We start from the raw sequence: 17,757 nt of genomic DNA on the forward strand, positions 1-17,757 counted from the left end.
TTTATTGCTGAAAAGTGCTTGTACATGTTTTCCAAGGGGAATTTGAACACCTTTTTCTGGCATGTCAAGTGTCCTTAGCCATTTGCAAGGTGAACATATTTTAGGCAGAGGAGAATGAATTTGCCTTATAGCAAAACCATTTATAGCAACCATTAAAATCCTCTTGCTATAATCTCTTATTTATAACTTTCTAGATTTTCATTGGCAAACTGGCAACAGCAGTGTCTGTGCTAAAACCGGATGGTTAAAATCCCATGCAGAAAAGAGCCAAACTATTAACAAGAAAACAAACTACTGAAAGTTTTAAATTTAATTTATCATAGAAGTAAATTAGCAGCTTTGACAATGTGCATCTTGATTTGAGGAAGGTCCTCATAGAACTAACTTCAACTCCCAAGGGTCCTGATATACTACGTGCTAGGCTTGTGCAAACTCAGGCATGAACTCTTCCAGGAGAGCCCCTTTTTTTGGTTGGGTTAAGGTCTTTATCACAAATTCAGAAGGGAATCTCTTTCCAGCTCTGGGCTTTGGGGGAATAGTTTGATATGAGAGAAATCTCCTTGAACCTTGGTTAATGCTACCATGATCATTTTTTGTTTTTCCAGAAAGTTGCCCTCACATAATGCAGGCTTCTAGGAATGGTATTTGTAGTGTCAGACAACACTACAAACGCTCACACTGACAGGGAGAGGTCACTTTTAGAAGTACAGCCATTCCTGGAGGACATGCTTCTGAGCACACGGACAACACAGAGGGAGTCCTCTGCAGTTAAGATGAGATAGGCAGGGCTGGCATTCAAAGACTGCAAAGGGACTTTTTTACTATTACTTCACTTCACTTCTTACTTAATCATGTATGGAGCGTTCCCCATACCAGTGTGAAGTTATGAAAAAATTCAGTTGTGTTGCTAAGGTTAGGGAGATAGTGCTAGAGATTTTAAGGCATCTTGCTGAAGCTCCAGGGGTATGCAGTCCAATCTCCCTCTAGACCAGTAACTCTCAATCAGGGTGCTGTGACACTTAGCTGTGCAAACATAATTCATAATATAAACCCAGCAATTTCAAGTAGGAATCCACAGTGTTAAAATAATTCTGCCCTGTTGTGGTCTTTGCAACAGAAGAATTGTTCCATTATTTTTTTCTGTAGTCAAGAAACAAGTGAAAAAAGTTCTTCACATTTTTAAGTGAATAAAGGATATTTTTGAAAAATTAAGACTGCAGACAAACCATCATGATCTGTTGGTGTCTTGCCACTTTGAAATGCAATTCTCCTTTTTTTAAAAAGAAGAAATGAGTATCCTATGCTTTTTCAGTTTTAGGTACAAAAGGGGAAGAAGGGCCTTCTAGACAGACCAGTCCATCAAGGTGCAAAGGATCGAGGTTCTGAGTGCCCACTAAAGGCAAATGTAGTTGAAGCTGTTCAGTACCTCACAGAAATAGCCTCCTTTCTAATCAAAGTAATTTCTATCTGTGTGGTGGTTCTCTCTTTGTACTTTCCAATGCACTAGGATAGGTTGAAATTTCTACTCTTCATCCCTATAAATGAATGGCATTTCACCATACTGGAGTTGTATTAGGACAAGGTTCTCCTTGGGTTTGATCCAATACCCACTGGAGACAATGAGAGTCATGTTTACTTCACTTTGGATCAAGCCCACTATGCAAAGCACTTGTTGACATAAACAGGGGTTTTGCATGGGGTAGAAATGCTGGACTGAACCACTAATGAAAACTCACAATTACTTCTGTGAATGTTGCCTATATATCAGGCTTAAAGGATCCAGCCCAACAGGTGTATTTCATTATATACACTGCAGAGGGAAATGGGTCAAGAAATTATTTCAGTTTGAAAAAAAAAATGACTAGTAAGTAAAATGGCCATCAAAGGTTCTTCTTTGTAAAGGATCTAATTTTTGCTTGGTAAAATTAAAAAGAATACTGTAAAATTAACACATCAGAGGTTTCTATTTTTAATCTTCTTCCTTATTATTTTTGTACAATTACAGAGTGGCTGAGCTTCATTACATTAATACCTGGCTGAGTCTCATTACATTAGGCGCTATACAAATATGTAATAAACTGAGTTATACAGTTATGAATTTTAGAAATAACATGTCCTGATATATTAATGTACAAACTAAAAGAAACTGAATGTGTTGTCCTTAGGTGACTTACAGTATTATGGGAACTCTCATGTTTCATGGTTTGCTATCCATGCCTGGGTCAATCAACTGTAACTTGTGTTTCCTGCTAACCCTAAAACAGGGATGGCAAAGCTACAACCTGTGTGGCACAGGTGTGGCAGGTGGCAGACTGGGGATAGGGCAGGGAGCAGCAGATAGGACAGGGAGCATAAAGCAGAGCAGCAGATTGGGCAGGGAAGAGGATCAGAATGACACTCATGGAGGGTGCCATTCTGGGGCTAATCTGTGACACTCCCACTGTTCTAGAAGATCTTTTAAAACTATAAAAATAGAGTGAAAACTGTATTAAGGCTGCACTCTGTAACAATGAATACATGCCAACATGGGCGACTGGTGCCACCTTAGTCAGGGGGAGGCATGTACCCCCCCCCAACAACCAGTCAGTGGCCGGGGGGGAGGAGGAGTCCCCCCACGACCAATCTCGCCAACCGGGTGAGGGAGATCCTCCCGCAGCCAATTTCACTGACCGCGGCCAATCACGCTGACCAGGAAGCGGCCGCGGTGCTTCATCTGCTGCCCCCACTCCCCGACTGGCACTTGCAGGGGGGCTTCAGTGCTCCTGCCTGCCCCCTCTGCCCGTCGCCTAAGCGGGGAACATGGCCTGTCAAGGGGTGCACATGCACCCTCTATGCATCACCACTGTATGCCAATGTGGGAACAAGGGCCATAAGAAGAATAATTTTTTCCTGCCAAAATTGCAAACAATTCTTCTTATGTTAAAACTGAGCTCTTATATTGGGATTGTCTTATTACATACCTGTATAGCTCTTTGCATAAAGGTTCCCTGGTCTGGTGGCTACTTTAACACAAATAATAAATAACAGGGCTTTAACATATTTTTTTAGTGTATGATCATGTACTTTGACACTTCCTAGTGGCCAAAACCTTCAGCCAGTGCATATCTGCATAACTCCACTGAGAACAATTTTTACATCAGGGCCTTGATCATCGCCATAAAAATCAATGAATGTAGAATCAAGTCCCAGCTGAGAATCTGTAGCTGTGCAATGTGTACATGTTGCACGATTCAGTGGGTCTGTATTTACCAAGATGTTTATTGACCAGCGCAGTGCAGGGAAGTGCTGTTGTACTCATTGCTGATGTGCTGTGGTAAATTTTAGAGACTTGTCTAGTGAACTTGACTGAGTTACTTCAGATTCATTCCTGTGTATTGTAACTGAGACCAGAATGTGGGCCATTGACTGTAGTGAAAGTGCTTCCTTACTAACCCCTTCAGTGTAAGTCTATATTTGGCAGCAAAATACACATTTAGAAACACATACCTTTCCTCAGGCAGAAAAGACTGTTAACTAGGAAGGCTCAGAATCCATTTAGTGTATTTAAAAAAATGTGACAATGTCAATGCAGATAGCTGTATTGATCCACAGTCATTTTTCCTTCTTATGACAGACTAACACAGGCAACTCAGAACAAGGACAGACAAGATTACAACCATCACCCTCAATTTTCTGCATTTGGTGTGGGTATAAATAGGGTTTTTGGAACCTGTTTCTCTTTCCTATAGCTCTTTGCACTTTGTCCTTTCACAAGCTTTCCCAAGAATGCTAACAGCATCTTGAGACCAGAGGCATATGCTGGACTGTAATCAAAATGCACTTGCTGAGCAGAGAAAATCATGTATTTACCATGCTTCTATAGGTCACCTTCATTCTCAATCATATTATATCCATTACTTCGTAACCTGGGATTCGTTCAAGCAGACAGGCACTCCAAAGCTCCCCTTTGAAATAAAAGGCAAGAGCATTATTATATAGCTAGACACTCTAGCTAAACAATTGCACTCTTGAAGTCCATCATAATTAAAAGGGATTGCTCAAAGTACCCATACTCATTGCTCTGGATAAAGGACCTTAGCCTACTGTGCAAGTTTTAAGTACTCCTTTCTTTTTCTTTCTTCTCCCTGTGGAACAAAAAAGGAATATGTGTTGGTTTGTGTATAAAGTAAGGTCAATGCATGTCTCCTCCTTTCTTCTCCGAACGTTAACTTCACTGTGCAGATTTCCCAGCCCCTGATACCCTCTTCCCCACTGAAATACTGCTAATCAGACTAGAAAAGAGGTGGTGAAAGTATCAGGCCCTTCATGTCTTCAGTTCACAAGCAGAACATAGGAAGGAAGGACATTTTAATCATAACCCTTTCTTAAATCGTTCAAGGTCCATCTTAAAATTAGTTAGATTTTTTTGGCCCTCACTATGCTGATTGGGAGGCTGTTACACAACTGTGCTGCTCTGATGGTTTGGAACTTCCTTCTAATTTCAAGCTTAAATTTATTCATGGCCAATTTATACCCATTTGTTTTTGTGCCAGCATTGTCCTTTAGCTTTCAAATAGCTCTTTTCCCCCTCCCTGGTGTTTGAATGTATTTATAGACAGAAATGACATCCCTTCTCAGCCTTTGTTTTCCTAGACTAAACAAGCCAAGCTCTTGTCTCCTCTCATAAGGCAGTTTCACCATTCCCCTAATCATCCTGCTGGCCCTTCTTTGTACCTGTTCCAATCTGAATTTGTTTTTCTTGAATATGATTGACCAGTGTTAAACACAATATAGCAGATGAGGTCTTACCAGGGACTTGTACAATGGCAAGGGCACTTCCCTAGCTTTACTGGCAACACTTTGCTGGGTACATTCTAGAATTGCATTTCCCCTTTTCACAAAAATATGACATCTTTCCTCTTGCTGCAGCAGTTTATCTGCATATCAGGTTATTTCCTGTTAATATTATTTATATTTTTATCATGGTTCTACATGTAGGTCCCAATCAAGAATTAGGTACTCCTTTTGCTTGGAACCATATACACACGTTAAAAAAAACACTCCCTAGAGAACTTATAGTCATGGGCTCACTCCTATTTCATCTTTATGCTTCTGAGAGGCAATTATGTAGCCTTGTGAAGGTGTTTTCTGGCACTTATGCACAGTTCAGGTTCTAGACCAACCTGTGGCAACAGATTATCCCAGTATGTGTTTACCCATCAGAAGTAGCATAGTGGCAGCAACTCAGGCTTTCCCCTTTTAATGCAATAATGTACTGGTTATGGCATGCATCCAGGGAGCAGGAGATGCAGGCTCTTGGTCCTTCTCGTTCACCTGATCAGGATTTGAACTTGCATTGCTCACTTTCTGGCAAAGTACTCTAATCACCAGGCCATAGGCTAGGCATTGCCAACAGTATTCTCTAGCCTGCTTCTTGAAGCTGGGCCACCAAGTAGCGAGGAGGGGAAGCCATGTTGGGCCAGGAGAAAAGAAGCAAGTCCAGGTGGGAGTCTCTTCTTTCCCCTCTACACATAAGTAATGTGGCAGAGCCACACAACTGCTTTATCATTGATGCTTGCTGGTCTTCATCTTGGGCACAGAGTGGCCATATTCACTGCCATGGCAATATTAACTGTAAGGTTCAGAAAAAGTATTGGTTTCCATTACCTAAGTGCTACATAGTCAAATAAAGATAGAATAGGATTTAGCCCTATACCTTTAAACCTAACTCTTTATGAGTAAAATAATCTTCCCTAGTCTATTTCAAATGCTTTCTTGTCTCTGTTTAAAGATTTATTTTAAATAAAACCACCCATCCTCATTTTTGTAGGATTCACAGGCTATCATGACATTATCAAAAGAGCTGTAGCTATTGTGTGGTGTAAACAGCTTAGTCTTACAGTAAACTGGGTCATAACCTAGTTTACTCAGTCAGTTTATATTTTAACTAGATTTCTTTCTTTCTTTCTTTCTTTCTTTCTTTCTTAATCTGCTTTAACTGGGTTAGAAAAGGGATTTTTACCCCTGTTGGAATAGTTTGTCTCCATGCATAAAGGCCAGCCACACTATGTTGTAATCTATTTTATTGCCAACGGACTTTAATAACTTTAAATCAGGATTAAGTGTTGTGGTAAATTATAGCCACGTGGGACTTATTCATTGCAAAGACATGAAGAGACACTGAAGCATTCTGTTATTCATCCACTGTGACTTAATTTCCTACTCCGTTGACCCAGACACCTCAACTTCCTGTTTAGGATTCTGAGTAGTGCAGCTGAACAAGCAATTTCCTGTTGGAAATAGCACCACTATTATCTAGTGGTGATAATAATCATCACCACTAGAGGGCATTTAGAACACAATATATTTACTCCATTATGTTAGAACATAATATATTACTACATTACAAGCATGGTTAGTTTGATAGTGCAAATGAGTCCTTATCAGTTTTCACTTATTCCTAAATTAGCATTTGATACACTGTAATTTGAAAAAGTCTTAAAATCCTTCCTAAGAAGAGAGTGTCCCTAGAGAGGCAGCAGCCATAGCTGATTTGCTGCATCCCTTAACTACTGCTTCAGTTAAACAGATTTCAAAAGTTAAACCTGGAAATCAATGTAATGACAAACGGTCAAGAAGCCTCAGCATTTGCCTACATCTCTGTATAAATGCAACCATAATGATTCACACACAACCCTTTTCCTGCATCAAAGGAATGTGAGAATATGCTTCAGCAACTCTCCCTGGGGGAGATGGTCTATTAATGTCTCCGCATAATCCCTGGAGTTCTTTTCTATTGTAACCCATTAACCTTGAGTTTACAGGCATAAACACATACCATGGAAATTTAGCAGAAGGTACTGGGGCAACAGGGGCTTCCTTTTACATGTATAACAGACATTATAGTTGAAAATTAGGACAGCTCAGAGTTTAAACATAATCTCTTAGAATAACAATTGTGACATTTCCTTAGAGAAAATAAGGAGAAAAATATTTTCTCATCCCTCTCTCAGAAGTTTCTGTTGTTCATATTCTTCAGGTTCTCTCTCCCTGTGGAATACTAAATTCTTCTGGTGCCGGATGCCACCTCTCCTGAGACAGCCCTGGGTGTGACAGCAGGGCATTTCAATATTTAGTTGCTTTCCCACTCACCTATGATGTTTGATTATGAAAGGGGCATTAGCATTCACCAGCAACACATGTTGGTTGCTTCATCAGAGAAACCAAATGCTGAATACCAATCCCAGATGCTCAAAAATCATGAGTCAAGTCTCCCCAAAACAGAAGTTTTACTAAAGAATCATAAGACCTAAAAATTATTTGTTAAACATTAAAGAATCTGTTCTAGTGTTGAAGTCTTTTGGCGGATTTATGTTTTTGAGCCTTTTCTTACCATGGAAACTAGAGGATTCTTCCACACCCCCGCTCTTTAAATGAATGCTGAGTTTCTCAGGTTATATGATTGGGGACTTAAAGAACCCCCCCAAAATCATGAAACATACAATGAAATTGTGAGATTTAGCAATAACATCAATGTGCAGGGAGGGAAAACTACTTTGCCCTCAGGTCAGGGTCAAGCTACACTTCCTGTGCAAGGTGGAGAAAGATTATAGTAGAGATAAATTAAGTTATATCATTTATGAATTTTTTTCATTGGAAAATGCAGATTTTGAGACAATATACAACATTTGGAGAGGGGTTGGGGGAGGATAATGAATTTGTTACCAGGAAAAGTTTCCCAGGCCCAGGCTGGAATTTCTAGTTAAAAACACAGTGAGAAGCCCTTTGCAGAGAAGCACAGAATTTAGGGCACTCCAGGAGGGTGAGCATTTACTCCACACACCAACTAGAAGGGGGTGCCAGAATCCCCTGCATTGGGAGTCTTTGTAGTAATGGGGGAAGCCCTAGTCTGCCCCTGCCCTGCACAGGAGCTGCAAAGCACAGCACTACACCATGGACTGTATCTTGCGGGGCGGGGGATGTGGGGGATAGTGAGGCAAGTGGAATGGTATTCCTCCCAGCCCTCAGGAGCTTCTGCGCTCCAGGCACTCAATTTGCTAGCTACACATCTGGGGCACTCAGATGGAATACAGCTAGACCCAGCTTCAAAGTTCAAGTTATGGGGGAGCTTGGTCATGCCTGAAGATAGGCTGCAGATTCAGGCAGACCCGGACAGGCTGGAGAATTGGGCGAATCAGAACCAGATGAAGTTCAACACTGGTGATCCAGGCTGACCTTGATAGGCTTGGAAGGTGGGTGGATGAAAACCTGATGGCATTCAATACGGAGAAATGCAAGGTGCTCCACCTCGTGTGGTGTGGGTTTTTATTCCTGTATAGGCTCGGCAATGTTACACTCGCTAGCACCACGGCCGAAAGACACTTGGGGTCACGATTGACCACAAGATGAACATGAGCCACCAACAGCTGGCAAAGCGAACAAAACTCTGGCTTGCATCTACTGACGTATCTCGAGCAAGACCCAGGATGTCATCTTCCCACTGTACTCAGCCTTGGTGAGGCCGCAGCTGGAGTACTGCATCCAATTCGGGGCTCCACAATTCAGGAAGGACATGGAGAAGCTTGAGAGAGTCCAGAGGAGAGCCACACACATGATAAGAGGGCAAGAGAATAGGCCTTATGAAGAGAGGCTGAGAGCTATGGGACTCTTTAGCCTGGAGAGGCACAGGCTCGGGGGAGACCTGGTGGCAGCCTATAAGTACATCAGGGGTGCTCACCAGGATCTGGGGGAACACCTGTTCACCAGAGCACCCCAGGAGATGAGAAGGTGCAATGGTCACAAACTCCTGCAAGATCATTTCAGGCTGGACATAAGGAAAAACTTCTTTACTGTCCAAGCCCCCAAAGCCTGAAATAGGCTCCCTCCACAGGTAGTGCAAGCACCTACTCTGGACACTTTCAAGAAACATTTGGATGTTTATCTTGCTGGGATCCTTGGACTTCAGCTGACTTTCTGCCCCTTGTGCAGGTGGTTGGACCTGATGATCTTCTGAGGTCCCTTCCAGCCTGAACATCTATGACTCCATAGATAGTGCTCCATCTGGGGGCAAACAATCACCAACATACCTCCAGGCTAGGTGGTGCCAATTTGACTAGTGCCATGACTGAAAGGGACCTAGGGGTAATAATCAACCATTGCATGAACATGAGTCATCAGTGTGATGCTGTAGCCAGCAGGGCAAACAATAATCTGGCATGCATCAACCAATGCATCTCATATAAAACCGAAGAAGTGATTCTTCCACTGTACTCAGCACTGGTGAGACCACAGCTGGAGTGCTGTGTCCAGTTCTGGGCACCGCACTTTAACAAGGATATGGAAAAACTTGAGAGAGTCCAGAGAAGAGCCACCTGTATGATCAGAGACTTGCAAGGCAAGCCATACAAGGATAGGCTGAGGGACTTGGGGCCGCTTCAGCCTAAAAAAAGAGAAGGCTGAGAGGAGACTTGGTAGCAACTTACCACTACATCAGGGGTGTACATCAAGGGCTCAGTGAACAACTGTTCACCAGGCACCCTTGGGGAAAACCAGAAGTAATGGCCACAAACTCCTGGAAGACCACTTCAGGCCCAACTCTAGGAAACACTTCTTCACAGTCAGGGTGTCCAGACTGTGGAATAAACTCCTCCCAAAGGTGGTGCAAACACCCACCCTGGAGATCTTCAAGAGGAGACTGGATGGTCACCTCGCTGGGGTCACCTGACCCCTGTTGTCTTCCTGCCTAGAGCGGGGGGGGGCTGGACCCGATGATCTTGCGAGGTCCCTTCCAGCCCCTTACAATCTATGAATCTGTTCTCCCTGATATTGAAAGACTTGAACCTGGGTGTCAAATTCCAGGTGAGTGTCCTACGCACCTGGTAGGTCTGTCATGAACACCTGGCCTCATCCTGATAGAGAACAAGAACATTTCTTTATCTCTTGAAATTTTTCATGGGACAAAAGAAACTGTTACACTCCTCATTTTGTACCTGATCTGTGAATAAACAGAGCAGCTAATTAATGCCTGCAACAAAGGAGTGATGACAAGAGGCTGGTCTTTATTTTCAGGCACTGCTCATCTGACTTGCAGCAGGGTGACAGAGCTTAATATGGCTATCATAGGATAGGGGTCTATAACCATTGCAGTGGCTTGATTCACAGCTCTGAATCTGGCACCCCCTTGTGAGTACTATTTTGTATTTACTCAGAGAAAAAGAGAGAGAGAGAAAAAAAAATTAAAGGCCCTGCATTTAAGAACCACCAAGAGATTTTTGTCCTCTAAATGCCTGTGAGGTGAGTCCCATTGGAGGGGGAAAGAAGGAGAATACACATGTCAAAGAAATGCAGTTTCAGTCTGATGGGGTGAGGCTTTCCTTAGGACAGGGTCAGCAACCTGTGGGCCACAGTCTGTGGAGCCATTTGATTCGGTCTGTAGATGTGGGAATTCAGCAGCTGAATTAACCCAGTTCAGGTCAGGCATGCTGTGGTCCAGCACTAGGACCTAGCTACCGCTGCTTCTTCTAGCAGCTTCACAGGGGAAGTGCCTTGGCTTAGTGTCCACAGCTGGCGCTCATCCCCATTGCTGCAGGGGAAAGTGACTGCAGCCAAAGTCCCTTTGCTGCTGCAGGGGAAAGTGCTGGCTGCATTTGCTCTCCCCACGCTTCAGGAAAAAGTAGTGGTGGTAGTGGCCGGGTTCTAGTGCCTGTTCGCTGCGTGCCAGCCTTCCTCTGACTCAAACTGGGTCAATCCAGCCCACAGCCTGAAAACATTGCCAACCCCTGCTTTAGGAGATCAAAGGGGTCTAGGTGATGCTGTAGTTTGGGGGTTTTTTGAGGGATAGTTAGTTGTCTTAATGCTCCTCACCTGGAGAAGCGAGCTGTTAAATGGATGTGAATTTACACCCAAACTTTGCCAGCATTTGAGAGTGGTGGAATCTGAAGTTTTTTCTTTGGGCCTAGCTATAAATGTGAGTGATTTCCTAGCATATCTTCTTTTGCTGTGATAGGTGTTTGATCTGGAAACTAAGCACTTGAATAGCAAAGCATTAAACACCTTATCAGATTGTTCCATTTTTATTTCTGTTCACAGCCTGTCAGTACTTTCTTTGCTTGGTACTTCTACTTCCTTCCCATTGTTACTCATTCTACCAGTTGCCTACTATTAGAAAATTCTGAAGCAAAAGATTTTTCTTGACTGCCTTTTACTAACTTGATTTTAGTCTGTTCTTGTTCCCATTGAAATAAAATGTCATTAACGTCAATGCAGCTTTGGGATCCTTATTTGCAATTAAGATAATTCAAAAGGAATCGCAATCATTTAATCAACAGATTGTCCAGTGCAATCAATTCAGCTATTGATAGACTGAGTCCAACAATAAAAACAATCACCAGATAAAAGACAGGAGCTTCAAAAGCAGAGAAATTTAGCTGTTGTCACCCATTGATGTGAATAGAAACCCATGGCTAAATCTAAATACACTTTATAGGAATTATTTACCAGACAGATTCAGGCCCTGTGGAAGGAATATGAACAAAAGATAAAGTTTCAGAGGTACAGGAAAGCTTCCAAATCATAACAATAGGGCATCGGCAGCTAAAAGCCTCACTCAAAATTTTGGCTTAGTGCTTGAAACATATTCTACCCAAGATTTCCATTTGAAGGGGAAAAGAATATCCTGCTGCTTTAGATGAGCTGCCTGATACTTGCCTGGTATACAACTTGAAGCAGTTTGTTTATTTAGACACATTTCTGCATCTCACCAAATGTTAATGGATTTATCCCCACATCACCCCAGGGAAATAGGAAAGGGTAAAGAGAAAAGGGTTGCATAGAGCTGGGAGAGTTGGTTATCTGTTTCATAGGGAAGTTGGGCTAGAAGGGGACTACAGAGATCATCTAGTTCAGTTCTCTGCCAAAGCAGGGTCATCCCTATCCAAACCATCCTATACAAGCCATAATCTAAATTCTACACAAGACTACCATCAACCATGTCACAACACAGACCTAACACCCTAACTTGCCACAGGTGAAGCAGAGCAACCATGTCAGCCAGTGTTCTGTTTCTATTATATAAATGTCAATATATGCTCAAGAGATCTGGGTAGAGGGCCACACCCCCCACCTACAGAGGAAGGCAAAAATCCCCATAGTCCATACCAATCTAACCATGGGGTAAAATTCCTTCCTGACTCCAAATATGCCAATCAGTATGACCCTATATGGAGGGGCAAGACCCTTTTGCCAAGAAACCTCTGGCTTTGGTCGCTGTAGGAGCACTGGCACACTCCAGTCAAAGTCCCCAGTCCTGGCTCTAGCCAACACTGAACGTCTCTGAGGAATATTTAAAAACACCCTGACACCTATAACAGAGAAAGGAGGAATGGGGACAACCACCAAAGACCAGGAGCATGGGCAACCTATTGTAGAGCATGGGCATAGCTGCACCTAGATTATCCCCGACCAGTGGCTGTCCAAACACTTCTTGAACACCTCCAGTAACGAAAAGTCCACAACTTCCCGAGATAATCTATTCCACTGCCTCAGTGTTCTAACAGTGAAGAAGTTCTTCTGGATATCCAATCTAAACTTACTTTGCTGCATCTTCCTGCCATTGTCCACATCCTCCTCTCTGTAGCAAAAGAGAACAGGTGTTTTCCCTCTTCTTTATGGTGGCCTTTCAAGTATTTGAAGATTGCTATCATGCCCCCTCTTAAGCACCTTTTTCTCAAGCTGAACATGCCTAGTTCCTTTAGCCTCTCCTAATATGACTTGCTTTCCAAGCCCTTTATCATCATTGTTGCCCACCTCTGGACTCTCTCCAACTTCTCCACATCCTTCAGATGAGGCGTAACCAGTACCAAATAGAGAAGCACTATCGCCTCCTGTCTCTCGTATCTAATGCATCTATTGATGCATCCCAAAACTGCATCAGCATTTTCTGTGGCTTCATCACACTGCAAACTCGTACTCAGTCTGTGATCTCCCAAGACTCCCAAGTCACTTTCTATAGTGCTGCCATCCAGTCAGGTGTCCCCTATTTTATATTTGTATTTTCAATTATTACTCCTGAGGTATAGCACCTTGCATTTGTCCACATTGAACTTCTTCCTCCTAACTCTAGCCTAACTTTCCAAACTGTTGAGATCCTTCTGAATTGTGCACCTACTAATCTATTTGCAATCCTTCCCAGTTCTGTGTCATCTGCCAGCTTGCAAAAGAAGCTTTATATGCCAGCATCCAAATTGTTAATAAACACATTGAACAGCAACGTGTTTATTCTTGATGACTTGATTTTCAGGGAATCAGAGTCTTTCACAAATTCAAGTCACATTTGGTGACCAGATTCAGCTATCAATTGACATTTTTGGAGAAGTTGAAACACTCTGATTTTTTTGCTTTGAAATATTTTGGTTTCAAATTTCACTATTAAAATATGAAAACAGTGGAGAAGGGGTTAAGTAACCCCCAAATGCACTTTTGTTTCAAGTCAAACAAAATATTTAGGATTTGCCCAGGACACAATTTTTCATTTTCATCTTGCTAGGGACCCTAACCCCCCACCCAGGCCGCCTGTTGTGAAAAATGCATTAATTGTACAGCCTGATTTGCTGCTATCCTGCTTGTAAATGTGGGTAAACCTACAGAGGAGCTAGGTGATTCATTCAAATTACTGGCAGACTGGAACTAGAATCCAGGTCCCCTAAGTGCCAGGCCCGGTCTGCAATGGATAAGCTCATCCTCACCCTGGCACCAGGCTGTCAATTGAAATGAAAAGCTAGTCACAGACACAGCAGAGCACAAACAAGACCAAAAAGCATGACATCAAATGGATAACCCCTTGCTGTCTAGAGAACAAATAAACACTACAGATAAACCGTGAGGTGGCTGTACTTGAGCAGAGTGCATCACCACCTCATCAGAAAATGAAAATGTTTTTCCAGCATAGAAAACGGCCATGTAGAAAATAAGCAGAGTAATAAGTGTGAAAACCAAGTAAATAAACCCCACAATGGATATTACATATTCCTGCTAGGGCAGGAGCAAGGTTAAGGTCACCTTCAAGTTTTGTTGAAATGAGAGTTTAAAATGGAAGTAGCAGGATGATATTATATATGATACCAATACCATGGGCTTTAGCTTTGAAGACCCACAACCCACTAATGCATAGGTGCTGAACTAAGCTCACAAATTGCATCATAAACTTGCTGAGATGTCTCACGGGGTTCAGATGAAGTTAAGTTCAGAGATTTTTTGCAGGGTTGAAGCCTTTGTCCATTATCTTTATATTAGAAACCCACAGATTTAACCCAGTTGAGGGTTGTATTAGAAACACTAGCTGAAATTCGCAAAACATTTGCGATTAAATTTTTATTGCAAAAGTGTTTCTTTAAATACAGGATATTTAGTTATCCTTTGACTGAATACTTTAACAGAATCAAAACTTCTCAGGCTCAAAAAGGCTACATAAAGCTGTCCATATGTAAACAAAGGCTTAGGAATACATGTTCTGTCTAAAGTCTGACCTTGTGACTTGTTCATAGTCATAGAATAAGAGGGCCCTTGTATACATGAGGAAATTGCCCCTTTTAGTGGTTTAATTGCCCTTTTTAACGATTTAATTGCATAACAGTGTACACATTCAGTGGCATGTTACAATCAAATTTTGTAACAGTGTACTCGTTCAGCAACATATTTCCATTTAAATGATCTTTTTACGTAGCAAAGTAAACCACATCCCATGTATTTTAGTTTGCTATGAAACAAATTACAGTGATATTCCTCATGTGTACAAGGGCCCTATCTGGAGAAGGCAACGAGGACGGTACACGGGGAGCTGGAAGCCTGGGTGCGCTCAAGAAAGCTCGGGTCTGGCAGACTTCCAGTGCCCCGTGCACTGCGCCACCTCCTCCAGCTGCCAGCACATCCAGCTGCCCTCTTGCCACCTTCCTGGGGCAGCCAGCCTGTTCCCAGGTGGTCCCAGGTGGCGGAAAGGCATGGTGCACGGGGCACTGGAAGGCCGCCAAACCAGAGCTTCCCGGTGGCTTGGATCTGGCAGGTGCTGTCTGTGAGCTGGGGCTGCATCTGTGCAGCTAGTACCCCACTTGGGCAGCCCCAGCACTATGGAGGGAAGCACCGGGCCTCCCCATAGCTCAGGGGCTGTGTGACCCAGTAGTAGCTCATGCAGGCAGGCTCTGCTGGGGGGCGGGGGGGTGGCAAAGCGGCAAGGGGTCTGATCTTTTTTTATTTTATTTTTTCTCCTAGATTCTGTTTGCATCTCCCACAGCCAGAAAGCAAGATGCTGGTGGGTTGCACAGCCCCTGAGCTGCGGGAGCCCTGGTGCTTCCCTCCATGGCAGTGGCGCCCCGCCGAAGGCAGCACCCAACCCCTGGCACCCTGCTCAGGCAGCCCTGGGGGGCACTGCCACTGCAGAGGGAAGCACTGGGGCCCCCCGCAGCTCAGGGCCTGCTGGCAGCTCGATCCCTGGCCGTGGGAGAGGCAGGTAGGCTCCAGGGGGAACAAAAGGATCAGGCCTCTTGCTGTTCTCTCTCTGGGTTTGTTTTTTTTCCCCTTTGGCGGAGCCTGACCAGTGCTTCATTCTAGCTCTGACTAGCTAATCTTCATATCTGTTTGAAATGCCTCAGGATTTACAATAATAACATGCTTATTCTGTCTGTCCAGAGCACTTTGGTTATTTCAGTAAGCAGTGTGATTGGCTGCCGAGACAACCAATCAGAGTGCTCTGGACAGACAGAATAAGCCTATTATTATTATTATAGATTGAGAGCCTGGAAAGTTCAAGTTATACCTAATTTGTATAAAACTAGGCAGATTACAACCATTTTCATGTTTCAGGGGGAAGTACAAGTTATAGAAATAACCATGCAACTGTTGCAACTGCTCATCTAATCAGATCATGGTGCAGGATAGCATGTTAGAACCTGTAGTCACTGCCAGTTGCAACCCCATGGCCAAGAATAAGCATATTCTCTACGCTTGTGTTTGCCAAGCTTGGCTTATGGGGCTATCTTTAGATTTCACCTCCCCGGTGGTACCTGTTGAATTTGATAGAAGATGTATCAAGCTCTGCTCCTAGATAGCCATAACGTAGGAAATGGTATAGTAAATCTAGCCAGGAGATGATGCTCAATTCCAGGTCTGAAATTTAATTTATACGAAGAAACCTTTTGAATTGTCCAAAAGCAAATCCAACCAAAACTCCCGCATCCCTTTATGATATAGACAAACTACGACTACAACTAGGGTTACCATACATCCAGGTTTTCCCAGATGAGTCCTCTGATCTCTGTACAAGCATTTTTTTGAAATCTGAATAAATGTCCAGGATTTTGCTTTGCTTCACTGGTGGGAGCAGGGGGAGGGTGATTGGAGGCAGGGAGCATCACGTGCGTCTGTGTGCACCGCAGCAGCTGAATTCAAGTAAGTTTTTGGGGGTCAGCGGTTGGAGGGCTGGGGCTACAGCAGGGCAGGTAGGACAGGGGAAAGTGTCTGCCCCTCCAGCAGGGGAAGGGGGTGGGGGGCCCTTTGAGGGCAGCAGGGAACTCCATGGCTGGTACCAGTGCCATCACAGATGCTGGTGCCAGTGTTAGCAGGGGTGGGGTGGCCAGGAGAAACTGCCTAGGGAGAGAGGGAAGAGGATGGGGGGTGGGTGCCGTAGCCAGGCCATCTGGTGTGGCATGGGAGCCCCAACCCAGGATAGGGGGTGCCACAGGTCTCCCCTCCTCCCCACCTCCAGCCCACACTGGGGCTGGACTCACTCTGCTGCCACCCACATGAATCAGAATCACTGTGCTCCAGCCCAGTTGGGATAGGGGCAGCTGGGGTCCCCTATAGCAGGACTGGGGGGAGCAGGGGTCTGCAGGTCAGGAGTGAGGGGTACCAACGGGGTCGGGGGGGTTGTGGCTTGGAAGTAAAAGCATGGAACTGGTGGGGGGCTGTGGGATGGGACTGCAGGGCACTGGCAAGGACAGGGGGCTGCAGGTTGGGACTTAGGGTCACCAGCATAGCCCAGGGGAGCGAGGGACTGTGGGTCAGGAGTGAGGGGCAGCAGCAGGGATGGGGGGCTGTGGTTTGGGAATGAGGTGTCCCCCCAGTAGGTGTCCTCTTTTTTAGAACTGAAAATATGGTAGGCCTACTATAACCAAAGTCTAAATATTATTTGCAAAAATCTTTTGCAACAGTGCACCATGTGCCTTAACTTGGAGTTAAGATAACCTGTTCTCTTTCCCCTTTAAATTTCCAGTCTAATTTCAGAGAATTCAAGAGGGAGGCAAAGGAAACAATATGGGCAAAGGCAAGTGAGAAGGACATGACTGTACCATTAAGACAGTTGGTCACTTAGCCAAGACTCATGTGCAACACAGCTGAGCAGTCATTTCACTGAAAATGGGTCTGCACAAAAGTAGACTTACCATATTTCCAGTTTCAAAAAAGAGGATACCTGTGGTGGGGGGGGGGCGGCAGTTATATGATTATGGAGGTGGGCCATGATGTGCCTGTGCCCTGTCCCTCACTCCCACGTCACATCCCCTCCAGCCCTGTTGCTGTCCCTCACTCCCAACCACAGTACCCCACCCTCCAGACCATGCTCACAACCCGTAGCCCCCTGCTCCCCCAGCCCAGGCAGCTCCCCACTGCTCCTGAAGAACTTGCCTCCAATCCCTTCCCCATTGGAAGGGTAGGCACCTACCCCACCTGTCCGCCTTGCTGCAGCCCCAGTGCCAGCAGGCTCCTGCCCCCTCAAGGGCACACGTACCCCCC

At 44.2% G+C, this 17,757-nt stretch overlaps 1 protein-coding gene across 1 annotated transcript in view; it reads left to right on the forward strand.

Annotated features, from left to right (window-relative positions):
- SIAH3 (siah E3 ubiquitin protein ligase family member 3) overlaps positions 1-17,757 on the forward strand; it is a 79,696-nt gene that overhangs the window by 553 nt on the left and 61,386 nt on the right. The window lies entirely within an intron of this gene.

Source organism: Alligator sinensis, unplaced genomic scaffold (genome assembly GCF_000455745.1).
Source record: "Alligator sinensis unplaced genomic scaffold, ASM45574v1 scaffold1219_1, whole genome shotgun sequence".
Taxonomy (NCBI): Eukaryota; Metazoa; Chordata; order Crocodylia; family Alligatoridae; genus Alligator; species Alligator sinensis.